The sequence below is a fragment of the Piliocolobus tephrosceles genome, chromosome 5 (assembly GCF_002776525.5).
Source record: "Piliocolobus tephrosceles isolate RC106 chromosome 5, ASM277652v3, whole genome shotgun sequence".
Taxonomy (NCBI): Eukaryota; Metazoa; Chordata; class Mammalia; order Primates; family Cercopithecidae; genus Piliocolobus; species Piliocolobus tephrosceles.
The window spans coordinates 156,647,976-156,664,353 of NC_045438.1; the positions used below are offsets into that span (position 1 = coordinate 156,647,976).

At 43.4% G+C, this 16,378-nt stretch overlaps 1 protein-coding gene across 7 annotated transcripts in view; it reads left to right on the forward strand.

Moving 5' to 3' along the window:
- The window catches only part of ADTRP (androgen dependent TFPI regulating protein), a 92,574-nt gene that overhangs the window by 53,392 nt on the left and 22,804 nt on the right, over positions 1-16,378 (forward strand). The gene's annotated exons all lie outside the window — the stretch shown is intronic.

A 16,378-nucleotide genomic window follows, 5' to 3' on the forward strand; every position in this document is an offset into this window, starting at 1 on the left:
AATATTTCATAAGACACCCAAAACATTGAATAAAAATATTTCTTAAAAACCTTTTTAAAATGCTTGGCTTACCAACAAGAAAGTTATGGAAATTCCCAAAAGCTAAAATAAAGCAGCATAAAAGGTACCAAGAAGAGTGAGGTAAAGGCAATATTTGAAGAGATAAACATTGATTATTTCCCAGAACGTATGCAAAAGTAATCCTCTGATTCAAGAAGTACAACATAAATTCCATACAGGACTAAGGCTGGACTCAAACCACTCTCATCTACCTACTGTGTGGCACTACAGAAATTTTAGACAGAAAAGAAGATCCAAAAATTAACCAGAGTAATAGGATGGATTTCCTAAAAAGAAACTATGGTTAAACTGATAGCTGATTTCTTAATAGCAATAGCAAAGCCAGGGATGGAATAATAGCTCCAAAGTGCTGAAGGAAAAAACTGTCAACCTATTTACTCACTGAAAGTGTCTTTTACAATAGAGGCAAAATAAAGACATTTTCAGACACACTAGAGCAGATCTCCCCACCCACAAGTCTTCTCTGAAGGAGATGCTAAAGGGAATACTCTAGAAAGAAGAAATAGGATGTTAGAACGGAGGTTTGGATACTAAAAGCAATGGAAAAGAATTTGTCCAATGTGTAGTGATTAAAAATACAAAAAATCCTCCAAAATGAGCTAAAATGCTGAGCAAAAATAGAGTGTAAATCGAGAGGGGGTGATTGGAATAGAGGTATTCTAAGGTCCCATTGGACTGTTGGAGGGTGATTTCAGCCATGACCAGGTTAAATATGCATGTTATACTTTCTAAAATAACCACTCTCATAATACGTACGCATGGAGGGTATGACCTCCATGTCAGCAGAAGAGGAAATATTGACTAGAAAAAATATTAATGGGAATTTGAATCCATGGTGAGAAACTATCCTGACATATAGGAATACATTGGAAGTGGTATGGGGTAGATTAGAACCAATTCATATGGGAGATGGGAGACGACATAGTGAAAAGGCCTTTTGTGCAAGCTTATATTCCTTCCTGCTGGAAACATCTCTACTGTTCTTGAAGGCACAGATTTCTACACTATGCAACTAATCGCTAATTCCAATTAATAATGTAGTCAGAGCCAGGAGCAGTGGTTCACGCCTATAATCCCAACACTTTGGGAGGCTGAGCCAGGTGGATTGCTTGAGCCCAGAAGTTTGAGACCAGCCTGGGCAACATGGCAAAACCCCATCTCTACAAAAAATACAAAAATTAGCCAGGTGTGGTGATGCATGCCTGTAGTCTCAGCTACTTGAGAGCTTGAGGCAGGAGAATTACTTAAGCCTGAGAGGCAGAGGTTGTAATGAGCCAAGATCGTGCCATTGCACTCCAGCCTGGGTGATTAAGCAAGGTTCTTATCTCAAAGTAAATAAATAAATTAAATAACACAGTCAGATTGGGGAGGATCATATGCAGGAGGTCAGAGTACATTTCAGAGGAAAATGCAAAGTTTCTAAAACACTCATTTTAAAGGGACAGGCATCAGCAAAGAAAGAGAACTAGTGATTAAAGAATTCATTTGGTTCATCCCTTTTTTAGGGACAGGCTGCTATGTAATAATGCTAAATTGTGATTATAGATGAACTTGCTGGAATGTGGTCCTTTCTGATCCTCTCCTGGAGGAGAGACCCATAGGGTTTCTGGCAATTAAGAAAAGGCTCTTGATCATAACGTGATTGCTTAAGGTGTTCAAATTGCCTGCCTTTCAGGTTAGGCAATGTGACAATTAAGGATGAGTTTGCATTTGTTTCCTGGTGCATGCTGTTTATTTAGTTTGCATATTATTAAAGTCTCAAGATTGGGTTTTAATGCGCCCACGATTGCCTGATCTACTTGGCTGTTAGTGTCAGCATGGAAGTTAGGCACACAAGCCTGCAGGACTACCTGGGCCTCCTCAGGAGGGGAGAGGTGAAATGCAAGTCCTGTTTGTTAACTGGGATTTTCTGCCATCAGGGATTTAGCCAGAAACCAAACTCTCAGGTCTGCCCCAGGCCTGCACTGGCTGCCTAATGCACCAAGGTGTAAATTCTTCCAACATAGTGGCTGTTTTTAAATTTCCCCCCAATTTTCCAATCCCTTTTATTCTTGTGAATCATACTGGGGCCTTTTGTCCCTTTGGCCTTACTGGAAGCAGAATGGCACCTGCTGCTTGAGCAATTTTCTGAGTCCTGTTCTCTGGCCTCCAGTCTTTGGAACTGACTGCTCCATAAGATGAAAGTAAAGATGTGGAAAGTGGAAAGACAACCCTTCTTCCTACCACCCGAAGCAGAGGCAAACCTCAAGTCATAGCTTCATTTTCCTGAGCCCTGCACTATTTCTTACAAAGATTTTCAGAGGTGGGAGAAGAGTTGGCTAATTGGGAGTTCCTTTGGGGCAGACACTGTCACTCAAGCACACAAGTGTGCTTCTTGGAATGGAACATAGCCCAAGAGTGTTGCCCTTAGACCGGTACTTAGGATCTATTCTTATTCTGCTCATTCGTCATATTCTAGTCACCAATTATCTCCATGTCACCAAATTCCGGGGACCTGTTTTTGCCCCAATCTTCCTCACCTCTCAGCAGCACTGGGCACCTCTCTCTCCTTGAAACTCTGCTTCCTTAACCCTTTGATGCCACACTCCCTTGTTCTCCTACCTCGGTTTCTGCTCGCATCTCCTGCTTACCCTCTAAAGGATGGTGTTCTTCCAGGCTTCCCATGGGACCTCTGCTTTGCTAATGCCCTTTCCCCAGTAACTGGCATCCATTCATTCCCACGGCTTTTGTTCTCTCGGTGTGCTGAGTGTCCCGCTCAGATCTCCCTTGAGTTCCAGATTTGCATAGCCAGCTGCTACCTGACCTTGCTATTGTATACATCAGTAGGCATCTCACAGCTATCTCTGAATCAACATGTACAGAGCTGAACATATTATATTCTCACTGAATATATTATATTATATTATATTATATTATATTATATTATATTATAAAATCTCACTAAGTATATTATATTCTCATCTGTTCTGAGCATCTCCATCTCAGGAAATGGAACCATCATCCTCCCAATTGCCCAAAACAAAAACCAGCATTGACCCTGCCACCTCCCTCCACTCTATCCATTCCATTAGCTACTCTTATCCATTCTACCTCCAAAATAGGTAGCAAATCTGTTCACTTTCTAGCTCCACCACCAACACCCTTGTAGCCACGTTTATTTCTCACCTAAATACAACATCACGAAACTGGTCCTCTTGCTTTCATTTTCAGGCCTCTACAGACCACGGCAAAATCAATTGGAAAATGTTATTTCCCTTTTTGATACTCAGCAGTGGCTTCCTGCTTCACTTAGAATAAACCCGAACTCCTTCCTATGGCCAACAAAACCTGGTAATCCTGGGCCCTGCTTAATGCTGCAGATACAGATTGAGCTTCTCTCCCCCTGGCACTCCATGTTCCAGCCATTCCAGGCTTTACTGTGCCCTGCAGCTCTTGAAGTTCTTTCTTGCACCTTAGCACGTCCTGCCCCCTTGCCCAAGACACTCCCCGTCTGCTCTCCCATGGCTCACCTGTAGGTCTCATCTTAGACATGGTCTTCTCAGAATGGCCTCCCCTGACTGCCTTCCATGAAGTTTGTTCCTCCACTTGTGTTCTGGTACCTAGATTCCTGTTTGTTTTCCTTCACAGCACACATTGCGGTTGATATCTCTTTCCTTACTTGCTCATAGGAAATCTTGCCCATTGACTGTAAGGTCTGCAAGGCCAGGGACCACATCTGTCCACCTCCCGATCCTTAGCACCCCACACAATGCCTGGCATGTAGTTAGGCACTTAATGATCATGGCATGAGAGAATGAATGAAGACTTCGTCTCTTACTTTAGTGGTTTCTCTGTGACCTTGACTGACCCCAGAGTTCTTCTTCCTTTGGGGTAGAGTGGGGTGTGCTGGGGCCAAGGAGCATTAGAGGGAGAGGGAAAGCCTTTAGCGACCCACAGCGTCAGTGTCTATAGCTGACACTGTATATTTGGAAACTTTGGAGTGTTCTTTGATACGGAAAGTCGTAAATGAGGACACTGCTAGGAAGCTTACTGATGCCTTGAAATATCTATAGGGCTTTTAGTCGTTATATCTGAGACATGTGGTCTAATCATGGCTGACTTATGTTCAAAGAGATGCATAGGGCCGGGCGCGGTGGCTCAAGCCTGTAATCCCAGCACTTTGGGAGGCCGAGACGGGTGGATCACGAGGTCAGGAGATCGAGACCATCCTGGCGAACACGGTGAAACCCCGTCTCTACTAAAAAATACAAAAAAAACTAGCCGGACGATGTGGCGGGCGCCTGTAGTCCCAGCTACTCCGGAGGCTGAGGCAGGAGAATGGCATGAACCTGGGAGGCGGAGCTTGCGGTGAGCTGAGATCCGGCCACTGCACTCCAGCCTGGGTGATAGCGAGACTCCGTCTCAAAAAAAAAAAAAAAAAAAGAGATGCATAGAGTCATCATTTACATATATTTTGCTTGAGGAGAAATAATGTCTGTTCTGATTGGTGCTATAGCTCAAAGCATATACTATCTGGCAGAAAGTTTTCTAGGCTGATCCTTTCCTCTCTACATCCACCGTGGCCAGATGTTAATTAGGTAACTGTGTATTCATGTCTCCAAAGAATTAGTGAATCAAAGAGAAAAGGTGGCAGAGTCTGAAATTAAGCAGAGGAATAAGGACACGATCATGGCGGTAACTAGGTGAAAGAGAGGTCATCAGGGAAGAGGAGAAAACAGTTGAAAAAAGGAACAGCCCCTTTCTGTCTCTGTGAAAGCCTGTGATAGGTCAGCCTCCCTCCTCATCACTATTGCTGGGCTGCTGGCCCTGGGAGACATACTTGATACTACCAAACCAGGGGTTCCTGCTGATGGCGAAGAAGCTAGGAATGAGGTTCATTCGTTGTGCATGTGAAAAGTAAATCCATGCCTGTGGAACTCCACAAATAGAAGCAGAACAAGTTCTTTCGTGGCTGCTATGGAACTTGAAGTTTGAACAGTCCAATAGTAATCAAGTTTCTTCTTATGTTGAGGGCAGAATAAAAAGAGAAGCCTCGTAAAGGCAGAGAAGATTTCAGCATTTCTCTTCCTTTTATTAGAAACTGATTAACCCGTGAAAATTCAGCTTGAAAGCTAAAGTGCACTACGCAAACAAACAAAACAAACTCTTGTGCTTTTTATGTCTTCTGAATTTGGAAACCAAAAAGTGTACAATCATTTCAGAGGGATATTCTGGAGAGCTCGCCTGGTACAAATTGGTTACGAGTAAAAGCGTGTGTGTGTTTTCAGCATCTCTCTCTAAACACAAGTAGGAACTCCTAAAAGCCACATTGTACTATTCTGTGGTGAGAAGGAATTTTGTGACCTTTGGAGAAATTTTGTTTCAGTTTTTCCTAAGAAGACCATGATAAGGAAGTGAGCCACATTTCTTGGCCATGGGAAGTTTGTCTCAATGCCCCAGGCTTGCGTTCTCAGGAGTGTAGAGGGTTCTAAGCAAGTGGGCTTGTCGCCAACTGGTCCTGCACGGCAGGTGTAAATTTTACACTTACAAACTTGTTACGATTCCCAGCCATCCTCAGGGTTGTGGAATTGATGGCAGTGGCCTCTGGGGAACATCTCTAATGCTGACCTTCCCTCAGTGTTCAGGCTCCTGGCTCCACATCCAAGAATCCGCTTAGCAGGAGGTTGAACCCTCAAAGTCCCAGACACTCAACAAGAAATGGAGGACTTAGCCTGGAAGGAAGGACAGGCTCATTGGAAACACAAGGGGCAAGCTCCTGGCCTGCATGCTTACCAACAGCCTTCTTGTCTGGAAACCCAGTAGATTTGGTGCTCATGCCTGACTACCTCTCCAAAGCATTGGACACATCTCTCCTGAAATAGTTCTTTCCCTCTTTTCCTTACCTCCAGAATTTCTGACCACTCCTGTCAATCAACCTTGCAAAATGCTTTTGTTTTGTCTATCTTTTGAATCAAGGATTCTCAACCAGGATGGATTGTGCCCTGCAGGGGACATTTGGCAATGTCTAGAGACAACTTTAATTGTCACAACTTTGGGGGATGGGGAAGGCATGCTACCAGGTAGAAGCCAAGGATGCTGCTTAACATCCTACAATGCGCAGGCTGGCCTACCCCCCACTACAAAGACTTATGGATTCTAAAACATCGACAGTACAGAGGTTTAGAAACTCTGACTCAACTGGTGTGTCTCCACAGTGCTTTCTCCTATATGCTTTATTCTTCCTCCAACTCATATACTCTTTGGGTTATCTCAACTACTACCACTTAATACAGTGATGTCGACACTCTGATGGCTCCCAAACCTCTGTCTCCAGCTGGATTTCTCCTCTGAGTGTCAAACTCATAAATCTACTAAGCCACTGGACATCTTTAGCTTGACATCCTATAGATGACCTTCTGCTTTTGTTTTGTTTTGCTCTTGGATTCTCAGAAAGAAAAAAAGTTCATGGACGGGCAGGGTGACTCATGTCTATAATCCCAGCACTTTGGGAGGCCAAGGCAGGCAGATCACTTGAGGTCAGGAGTTCGAGACCAGCCTGGCCAATGTGGTAAAACCCCATCTCTACTAAAAATACAAAAATTAGCCAGGTGTGATGGCGCACGCCTGTAATCCCAGCTACCTGGGAGGCTGAGGCAGGAGAATCGCTTGAACACAGGCAGCAGAGGTTGCAGTGAGCCAAGATCCTGTCACTGTACTCCCACCCGGGGGGAAAAGGGGGAGACTTTGTCTAAAAAAAAAAAAAAAAAAAGGAAAGAAAGAAAAAAATGTTCATAATTGAAAAAATAACCTCACATGTAGTTATATATTTTTAATAATAGGGAATTAAAACTAACTTTTATTTTGAAATAACAACGCACAATATAGTGGCACATTCTGAGATCATTAGATACAGCTTGGGAATGTCACAAAAGCTGTTGAAGGGAAATCCTTGAGTCTTTTAGAATAGGAAGATTTTGCCATAACTCTTTCTTTGATTTAAACAAGAACTTACCGTCTTTCATTGTGGACACCAAAGGCTTGATGTGGTGCTGCCTACTGTTGTCTAACACTTTCAGAGCCTCCTTTATATAATGCCTTAGGACTAGCTTAGTCCTAGATTGACACTGTAGGGTTACAATAGATATAAGTTGAAATTTATTAATTTTTTTTTTTAGTTCAAAGACCATATCTTATATACCTTTCAGTTACCTAGAACGCTGAAGCAGAACTGCTTCTCAAGAGATATTTGACAGGTATTGAATGAAGGCATTTCCTGGGAAAACAACTTCTTATCTTTTACCTTTAGGCCCTACTTGTTAGCCATTCCCTTCTCCACTGGCAAGAGGTACACACACACACACACATACACACACACACACACACAGAGACAGAGAGAGATTGACTAACCCTAAATCAACTGATTATGTGCATTTAGGAAAATCACCAATGAGTAGATGCCATTCTCACAAAACAGCCTGCACATCCCTTTAGAAAACCCTGATAGGTCAGCAAGGGAGGGAAGGCCAGAGGCAGGAAGGAGAAAGTGTGGAAACATCTGTCATGGGATCAGTCATGTGGAAGGTTTGGAACTGTGCCCCAGAGTTTGTGCTTATAGGGTGCTTTCCAGAACCACTAGTATCTCCCAGGGAAACCAGCTGCTTACACACTCTGAGCCCTTACTTGACATTGTGATGAGATATCGGAAAGGAAGGGATGGTGCCCTGAGACACAGTTTCCCAAAAGTGAGAGTAGATCCCCATGCTTCCTAAACTTCCTCTTTCTTTAAAAGAACAATCTCCTTCCTCCAACTTGGAGCAGCTTTCCATAGAGCTGCCCATCTGTTTCTGTCTTTAAAACAAGTCTCCATGTGCACCATGTGAAGCCAGGCAAAGAAACATGGAGGAGAGTGAATTACAGATTGAGGAAGAGGAGGGGCATGGAGGAGAGTGAATTACAGATTGAGGAAGAGGAGGGGCATGGAGGAGATACCAAGCAAAACCCGGGGGCCTTTCTACCTGGCCCCATCTCGGAATGTAGAGCCACAGACCAGTGAGTCTCAAGATGAACAAAGAACAGTCTCTGCTGGCTCCATATCTTCTGACTTCCTGCAGGGCTGCCAGCTCCTATTCAGTGGTGCCTTTTCATTGAGTCTACCATTTAGTGACTATAGAGTGGGCACCCATTGATTGTTTCTAAGAGTCATACTTTTTCACAGGCTTTCCTGTAGCCCCCGTGTTAGTCCATTTTGCATTGCTGTAAAGAAATACTTGAGACTGGGTAATTTACAAAGAAGAGAGGTTTATTTGGCTGACAGTTCTGCAGGCTGCACAGGAAGCATGCTTGGCTTCTGGTGAGCTTTTACTCATGGCAGAAGGCAAGGGAGATGTCATGTCACATGGCAAGAGAGGAAGAGAGGCAAGAGAGACGGGAGGAGGTGCCAGGCTCTTTTTAAGAACCAGATCTCATGGGAACTAAGAGTGAGAACTCGCTCATTACTCAAGCACACCAAGCTGTTCATAGGGGATCCACCCCCATGACTCAAGCACCTCCCACTGGGCCCCACCTTCAATACTGAGGATCAAATTTCAACATGAGATTTGGAGAGGACAAATATCCAAAGTATGTTGATCCCCAACACCCATTTCCAAGCTTTGGGGTGCCATTTACAGCTGTAAGAAAGCCTTAAGGTCACCAGCTAGAAGTGGGGTTGATTGTGCAACCCTCCCATCCTGGACGCAGCCTGCTATGTGGGTGCTGGAGTCCAGTGAAGCAAGTCTGGGTTGGTTTCCCAGGCTGTGCAGAAGACCTGTCTTCCTCTTCTGCCCCACTTTGTTTTATTGACTCGTTCATTAATGTCACTGATGTTAAGTGGCCAGAATAGGTTAAACACTGTAGGCACTAGAGAGAAAATGGTGACCCCAAGCCTTGAGTTGCTTCCATCTCTGGAAGACTTTGGTCGGTATTAGGTGAATGTACGAGTGTTATATCATGATAGAAATGAGCACAGGAGCCTTCAGTTCTGCCAAGAAAGGGTGCCTGCTGGAGTTTCAGGGTTCAGCTGAGGGTCACTGAGCCCTGTAAAGTGATGTGAAGGCCAAGGGGGTTGAGTGAAGGAGACGCAGGTGAGTGCTGTATCCGCAGTGAGAGGGGAAACCTGGTCTTCACATGTGAGTGCAGAGTAATTAGAGGGTGGGAACGGGAAGAAAGACAGATCCCTGGGACCACTGCAGACCTCATTAAGGACTCGATCCTACAGTGGACAGGTGCACAAGAGAAACAGTCAAAATATGTGTTAAGGAGAGGCTGGAGGGGAGTCCTGAAAAAGTAAATGAGAGCTTTGCCCTCAAAGAGTTTATCATCTCTTTGAGAAAAGGAAGGGGAAAAAACACATGAAATTGACAGTGTAAAAAACAAATGGGAATGTTGTTAAGCAGTGAAGCATTGAGTGCAGACCAACAGAGCCGCAGAACAGACGGAAGAGTGAGCATCCCATGAGAAGGCAGGACAGGCCACAGCCTCACAGATACGGAAAGGCTGGGGATGGTTTCCTTGGTGAGGCTTCTTATTTGCAGTGAAAGGGTTCAACATTAGCATTGGCTCCTTTAATTTCTCCAAGTGTTTAGATCTCTGTGTTATCAACAGTGGTAATGCCTGCACTACAGGCTTTAAACAAAGAATAAAATCCTGGCTGGTGTCCGAATCACAATTGGAACAAAAACAAACAAAACACCCATGGGGAAAATGGTACTTCTGGAGTTCCTCTACTGCTCAGATCACATAGGGCTACAAAAATTTAAAATATTACCTCCTCACTGGCAGCATCTCCTTCACTTGATTGAGCTTCGTTATTTTGCCTTCAGATGTTATCAGTTTATGGAATCTAGACCTCTGAACTGTTTGTTATGAGGACACTGTTGAGGTCACTATGAGGCTTAGTCCCGCTAAAATGAAAATACAATGGTAGTAATTTCTTTCAGGCCTAATGCCTAGGGGGAAATCTTTAATTTCTCCAAAAAACAAAAAATAGGAAGTGTGTACATTTCATCTTGCTCTTTTTACTTTGTCTGGAAGCATATTGCTAAACTTGAATCTCAACAATAGAAGCCCAGTAAGCTTTCTGATTGGTGTATTTGTGTTTCAGTGTTCTTCTGAGTTCTAATTTTCATTTCTATCTTCTCATGTTAATAAATGGGCTTTTTGGGTAAGGTATCTCAAAGATGTATGGCATTAGTTGGGAGAGAAAAACTTAAAGAGTTAAAAATTAAAAAAAAAAAAAGGAAGAATACTAGAGAAGAAAAATGGGTTGAAACAAAAGGATAATAAGGGGACTGAGGAGAAGGGAGGGAGCCTGCTGAGATGCTCTGAGAAATAAGAGATGAGATGAGGGAAGGTGTGTAGATAGTGGACAGAGGCAATAGAGAGCCACCGAAGGTTTTTGAGCTGGGGAGTAGCAACATTAAAACTTGTTTTTTAGGTTTGCCTGATTGCAATGTACCAGACTATGCACCTGATTATATGTACCAAAATAGGGAAAAGCTAAGTGATTGTATGTACCAAAATAGGGAAAAGCTAAGGAAGTGATGCCTGGGAAGATAAAAGAATAAGCAGCTATGGAAAGCATTTTGGTAAAAAAGTGAATGAAGTTTGAATGTGAGGAGTAAAGGGATCAGTCAGCACTGACAGCAGGTGTGTAGGGTGTTATTATCGCCAGCGAGAGCTCAGTAGGAGGAAGGGATTTGGATACTTTAGAGGGTTGGAGAGAGAGGGGATGGGGGCAGGAAGAGGCGAATATATTTCTGATTCGTAATTGTAGGGTCCTAAGATCCCATATCTTTTTTTTTTTTTTAATCTTATCCTTAACTGGATAGAATCCAAATTGCCACTTCTTCGCCAGGCTGGATTCCTTCAAAGCCAACTAGTTTTGTAATAGAATGATGCTTTGAAATACTGGTCAAACTACAGATTAACCCAAAGGACAGCAGGGTAGTAAGTAAAAGATCCCTTAAAAATTCTCTTCAGAAGATTCATAAAGTTGTCATTTAACCATCTGTTCAAGTCCCATGAGAGTTCATAAACAACAGTGTGCTTTTCTTCCTTGGCCCAATGGGGCATTCATTTCTCTTTCTGGATCTGTAAAGACTATTCATGTTTCCCCCAAAGTTTTATTATGACAAATTTCAAACATAAAGCAAGGTTGAAAGAATTTTACAGTGAATAGCTGGGTCACCCACCACTTAGATTCTACTATTAATAGTTTGCTGTTTTTGCTTTCTCATAGATCTCTCCACTTGTGCATCCATTGATTCATCTTGTTTTTGTGCATTTCAGAGTAAATTGCAAACATGACTACTCTTTGCCATATAACTTGCATTTGCAGGCTGGGGAACGTGTGTTAGCCCACCTAGGTTGACAGTGGAGATCAAAGAGAAGTCAGTGGCTCTTTCTGTGGGTGATTTATCTCCCCAATCCCTTCCTCCCAGCGAATTTTAATGTTGACTCTTTAATGACAGTGGTGTCTGGCCTGTGCACTTGAGTTCCTAGAAAATAGAAAAGAGAATTTTTACAAACCCAATTCTCTTTAAAAACTTCAGCCTTTGAGACTGAAAAGACTTCTACAGGTAGCATAGTTGGAAGTTGTTTTTTTAAGTCCCATAGAGATATAAGCTCTATAGCCTATGTGCACGTTTCCAGATTTCCAGATATCAGATTTACTTAAAGCAAAATTGTACCTTTAATAATGTAAGGAACATAGAGAATACAAATGGTCTCTGCTTTCAGATACAAAATATTCCTAAAAAAATGTCACGGACCAACACCATTGTCTCCACCTGTAGGGAGTTAGAGGCAGAAATTGTAGCACAGGAAGTTAGTGAGGAGGGAGGTAAAAGTTTTTAGCCTGCAAATGGATGGTACTATCAAAACCAGAGATTGCCTTACTAGAATTTACAAAACAACTATTACTGCATGCCTTTATTGCATGCAATTTTCAAGCTTAAGAAATGTGATCCAGCAGTGTAATAATAAGCCTGGATGTGACGGCATTCGATTAAGGTTTGTTTTGCCTCCATTTCTTTGTCTATTGTATTTACGTTTATGTTTTAATTGATATTTTGGTCATGTGTTTTCCCCAAAGAGATTTTGTGAAGGCTTCCATTTTTTAAAATTAAAAAACGATATATTTGATACATTGTAAACAAAAGAAATCCTCCTTAATGTACCCAGAAATGAGATCTTGTTAGTGCACTAAAACTTCACTTAAAAGTATTTATCCAGCAGTACCATAAGCAAACCAAAGGTATCATTGTAGAGACTTGGAGGAAAGGACCTCAGTTTGGGAAGAGCCAATATGGGGAACTAATTCTCAGATCAGAATGTGGCTTGAATAGAGGAGAGGAAGAGAGTATTAAGGCACATATGCAGCAGGTGATATAGAAACAGTATCTGCAGGAGAAAGCTCTTGATGACCCATCTGAGAGGGTAGAAGTCAGTTTATTTATCTTGGTCAACTCAAACTCAACACAAGAGATAGTCCAGAAGGGAAATGAAATAGAGGAAAGAAGCGGAGATTAGATTTTTTAATGATATCATCTGATTTTACAATATGTAAAATTCAGGCTCTCTGAATTTTTTTTCACTGGAGAAAATTAAGTGTTCTTGGGCCCTGTAAGAACCTTAGGATGAGAGTGTGATCAACATAGCCTTAAAGATTCAGTCTCTGGAGCCTCTATGACAGTGATAAAGACCTGTTGGCTCCATGTGTTATCTCAGTGATTAAGGCTTGCTTCTTTCTCAAAGGTCAGGCAAACTTCATCCTACTTTAAGTTTAGCCTCATATGCAGGGAAATTGATTAATAGAACCACTTATCTACCTGTATGGGGTGAGTACAAACAAGTGCTCAAATCATTATAATTATTTTCCATGTTGTCACTCATGCAACTTTGCAAAAATTTTCTGTGGGCTGGTAAATCTTAGTACTTATCTGCAAGGCTATTTTGTAAGCAGCAAATTGAGTGTGATTATTACACTAATACTTAAATCGATACTTCATGCTGGTAGTTCCCACTCCAAGATATTCAGGTGAAAGTTGGCATTATATGGAGATTGGTGGGGAAGGTATAATTGAATAGAAAAGGATGGGAGAAGAACAACACTCTCCTTATAACCATTGCATTTGGAAAGAGACATTTAAAGGAAAATCTACCAAAATGATGACTTTAATGACAAGAAAAGATAGCTCCACTAGATCCCCTCTGTTTACACATGCTATTGTTTTAGCCCATGATGTTTTGTTTACTTTGGAAGGAAATATTTTACCCCCTCTGAGATAATTAATTTTTGTCAGCTTCACTGTTTATAAGGGAAACTGAGAAACTGTTAATTGAAATACAGAATGAGTCAGTGTTTCCTGTAATTTTTGGCAGCATTCTAATTTGTGTCAATCCCAGCCTAATTATTAGATTTTTTGGAAGCAAAAAGCATATTTGATTTTTCTCTTACTGACTTTGTTCTTCCTTTTTTTATTGAAATATGTGCTGTCTGACAAAGGTCATATGATTGATGTCAAAGTGAGGTGAACTACCCATACGTTTGAAACACCGGAAGGCTTATTGCATCATGTTTGGCTCTTCACTGCAGTTCAATATTTAGAAGGCTCTTTTCCTCATTGCTACTCCCAGCCCCAACCAGAAAATGTGATTCTTGCAAAGACCTTTTAGCTAGGATGAAGTCGAGGTATATGGCCCATCACTAATGACATCACTGAAGTAAATTTCCCAGAAGCCATCAGGGAGAATTCATTTGGAAATCCAATTGAATGTCACTTGCAAAGGGCAGCCTCCTGAAAGAGGTGACCAGTCATGCATTCCTGAGTTGTTTGTTGTAAAAGCATTAATCACCATGAACTCATTTACTCCTAACGCGAGCACAGTACATTATTCCACAGGAATTCTGTTCCAAATGATTGTTAATGTAGAGGACGGGAGCTGCTGATTGTGGGCAGGGTTAATAAAATTCGTCAGATCAATGGCCAGTATAATGGGCTTGTTAATGGTTTTTAATAGAGGTTGGATCTTCCTGGCTGCAGCAGAGTGAAGGCTGGGAGAGAGAGGCAAGTGGCTGTGCAGGGAGACAGCTCCATCTCCTGCCTGCTGAGGTGGCCTGTGGATGAAGAGAGCATCCCTGTTGGTCACTGAGCATCAGCAGGGCTCTGAGGTGGCCTTGGTTGGGAACGTAGGCACCAGCTGTGGGCTGGGGAGGGAGCCCCGGGGACAACCATACTCCAGTAGCTGGCACGCCATAGCCTCTTGCAGACCCAGGCCAGAGTCCATCTAAACACCTGAAGCCACGGATATCCCGGACCCTTGCTTGCACCCCACCCCGGGCCCACCAATGAGATGAAGGACGACAGTCACACTGATAATAGTGACAACCCTAGCAAATGCTCACGGAAGCTCTCCAGGGCCAGAGACCAAGCATATTCCACGCACTCACCTCAGTCCCCATAGCAACCTCCCCAGAGATATGTACTATTTATTGAACCCATTTTATAACTGGGGAATCTGAAGTTCAGAGAGATTTTGTCTCTAGCCCAGGGTTCGATTAGAAACTGTGTGCCTTTAGATGCCATGCTCTTTTATTAGAGGGAGAGACACAGAAGCTGCAGCCTAAAATCAGACTGAAGAAAGATGCAAGGTGTGATGAGGGCCTGGGAGTCTTTCCATTTGTTTCTCCAACCAGTCAGTGTGTTCAGGAGCAGCCGTGAGCAAATTATGTAAAAGCTATGGCTTGTCTGCAATGCTGTTTCTCTAGGCGTTGTTACTAAAATTCAGGGTGCCCAGGGCCCTTGAGATGCCCAGGTGCTCTGGGCCACCCCACTGTAGCCTTGACCGGGACACGCTGACAGGTCCTCTTCACCCCATGCTGCCCTGTACTTACAGCCTAGTCCTTCTCACCCTCTCCTGCTTCACCAAATGACCTCACTTGACCCATTTCTGGTCATCTGTGGGTCATCGTGATCTCCAACTGCTGTAGCCAGCTCAGCTCAGATGGGAGGAAGCTACTGCCTCCTGGGGATGCCTCCTGAGCACAAGACTTTTGTGAATGACAGCACAAGGACTGCCCAGAGCCAGCACCCAGAGTTCCAGCTGCACTGCTGGGCATGGGAACACAGTGACATTCCCAAGCTCCAGAGACTGCCCTAACTAAGGGGCCAACATAGCTGCCTTGGGGCTCAGGAACAAGACGGGGTTGGAGCTTGCAGGTGGAGACTGGGTGAAAGAGGCAGCCACGAGCTGAGGAAATTGGCGAGTAGGAGTGAAGGAGGAATGACCGCTGGAACTACAAAAAACACAAAATACTAGCACTACTAGATGTTCTCAGTAAGCTCAGAGGATGGCAGAAGGACTTCATAAATGTTATCAATAAATGAAAAGACATGGCACACATACTCCAGTGACCTTTCCCAGGTCAGCTTCTATAATCAAGATGGGAGTAGGCTGCAGCAGTCCTTGCGTGTGAAAACACCACCATTCCTAAAGTTATTTCCTTGATTATGTCATTTAAAAAAATCTACTGTTAAGGGTTTGGAGGATGTAAGAAAACAGATGGTTATAAGGAGGGGGTGATGCAGGGAAGGAGGGGGAGGACATAGGGGTTTCAGAGGGAGGCTCACGCATACCCCACACACTTACCACCCTCAGCAGGACTGAGCTCGGTTACACCATGCTAAATGCAATAGGAAACGCAGAGATGGATGGAACGTGTTCTCCGGCCCCCCAGAGCTTACGAATATACACCATAAGTGCTAGACTACATGGCACAGGATATAAATGCAGTCGAGTTGAGTGAGAGAAATTAGCAAGAGGAAAATTCAGAGACAGTATCATGGAAGATTGCACTGGCTGCAAGAACACAGAGGATTTGAATCCCGGGGAGGGAAGGCACAGTCCACACAGGGAGAGGAAGCAGGGACAGGAGGCTGGAAGCGCGAGTGAGCATGCTGAGCACAATGGAGGGTGAAAGAGACACCACGGAGGGTGAAGGAGACGGCCTCGGTCTAACGGAGGAGGGGTGTGTGTGCACGTGGGTGTGTGTATGTGTGCACAAATGTATGAATGTGTGTGAGAGTATGCAGGAGTATGGATGTGTGCATGTGCATGTGTGTGCACAAATGTGTGAGAATATGCCTAAGTGTGTATGCGTGAGTGTGCATGTTTGTGCACGAATGTGTGAATATCTGTGAGAATACTCATGAACGTGTGTGCATGTGCATGGGTGTGCATGAATGTATGTGTGCATGAGTGTGAGTGCGCATGTTTG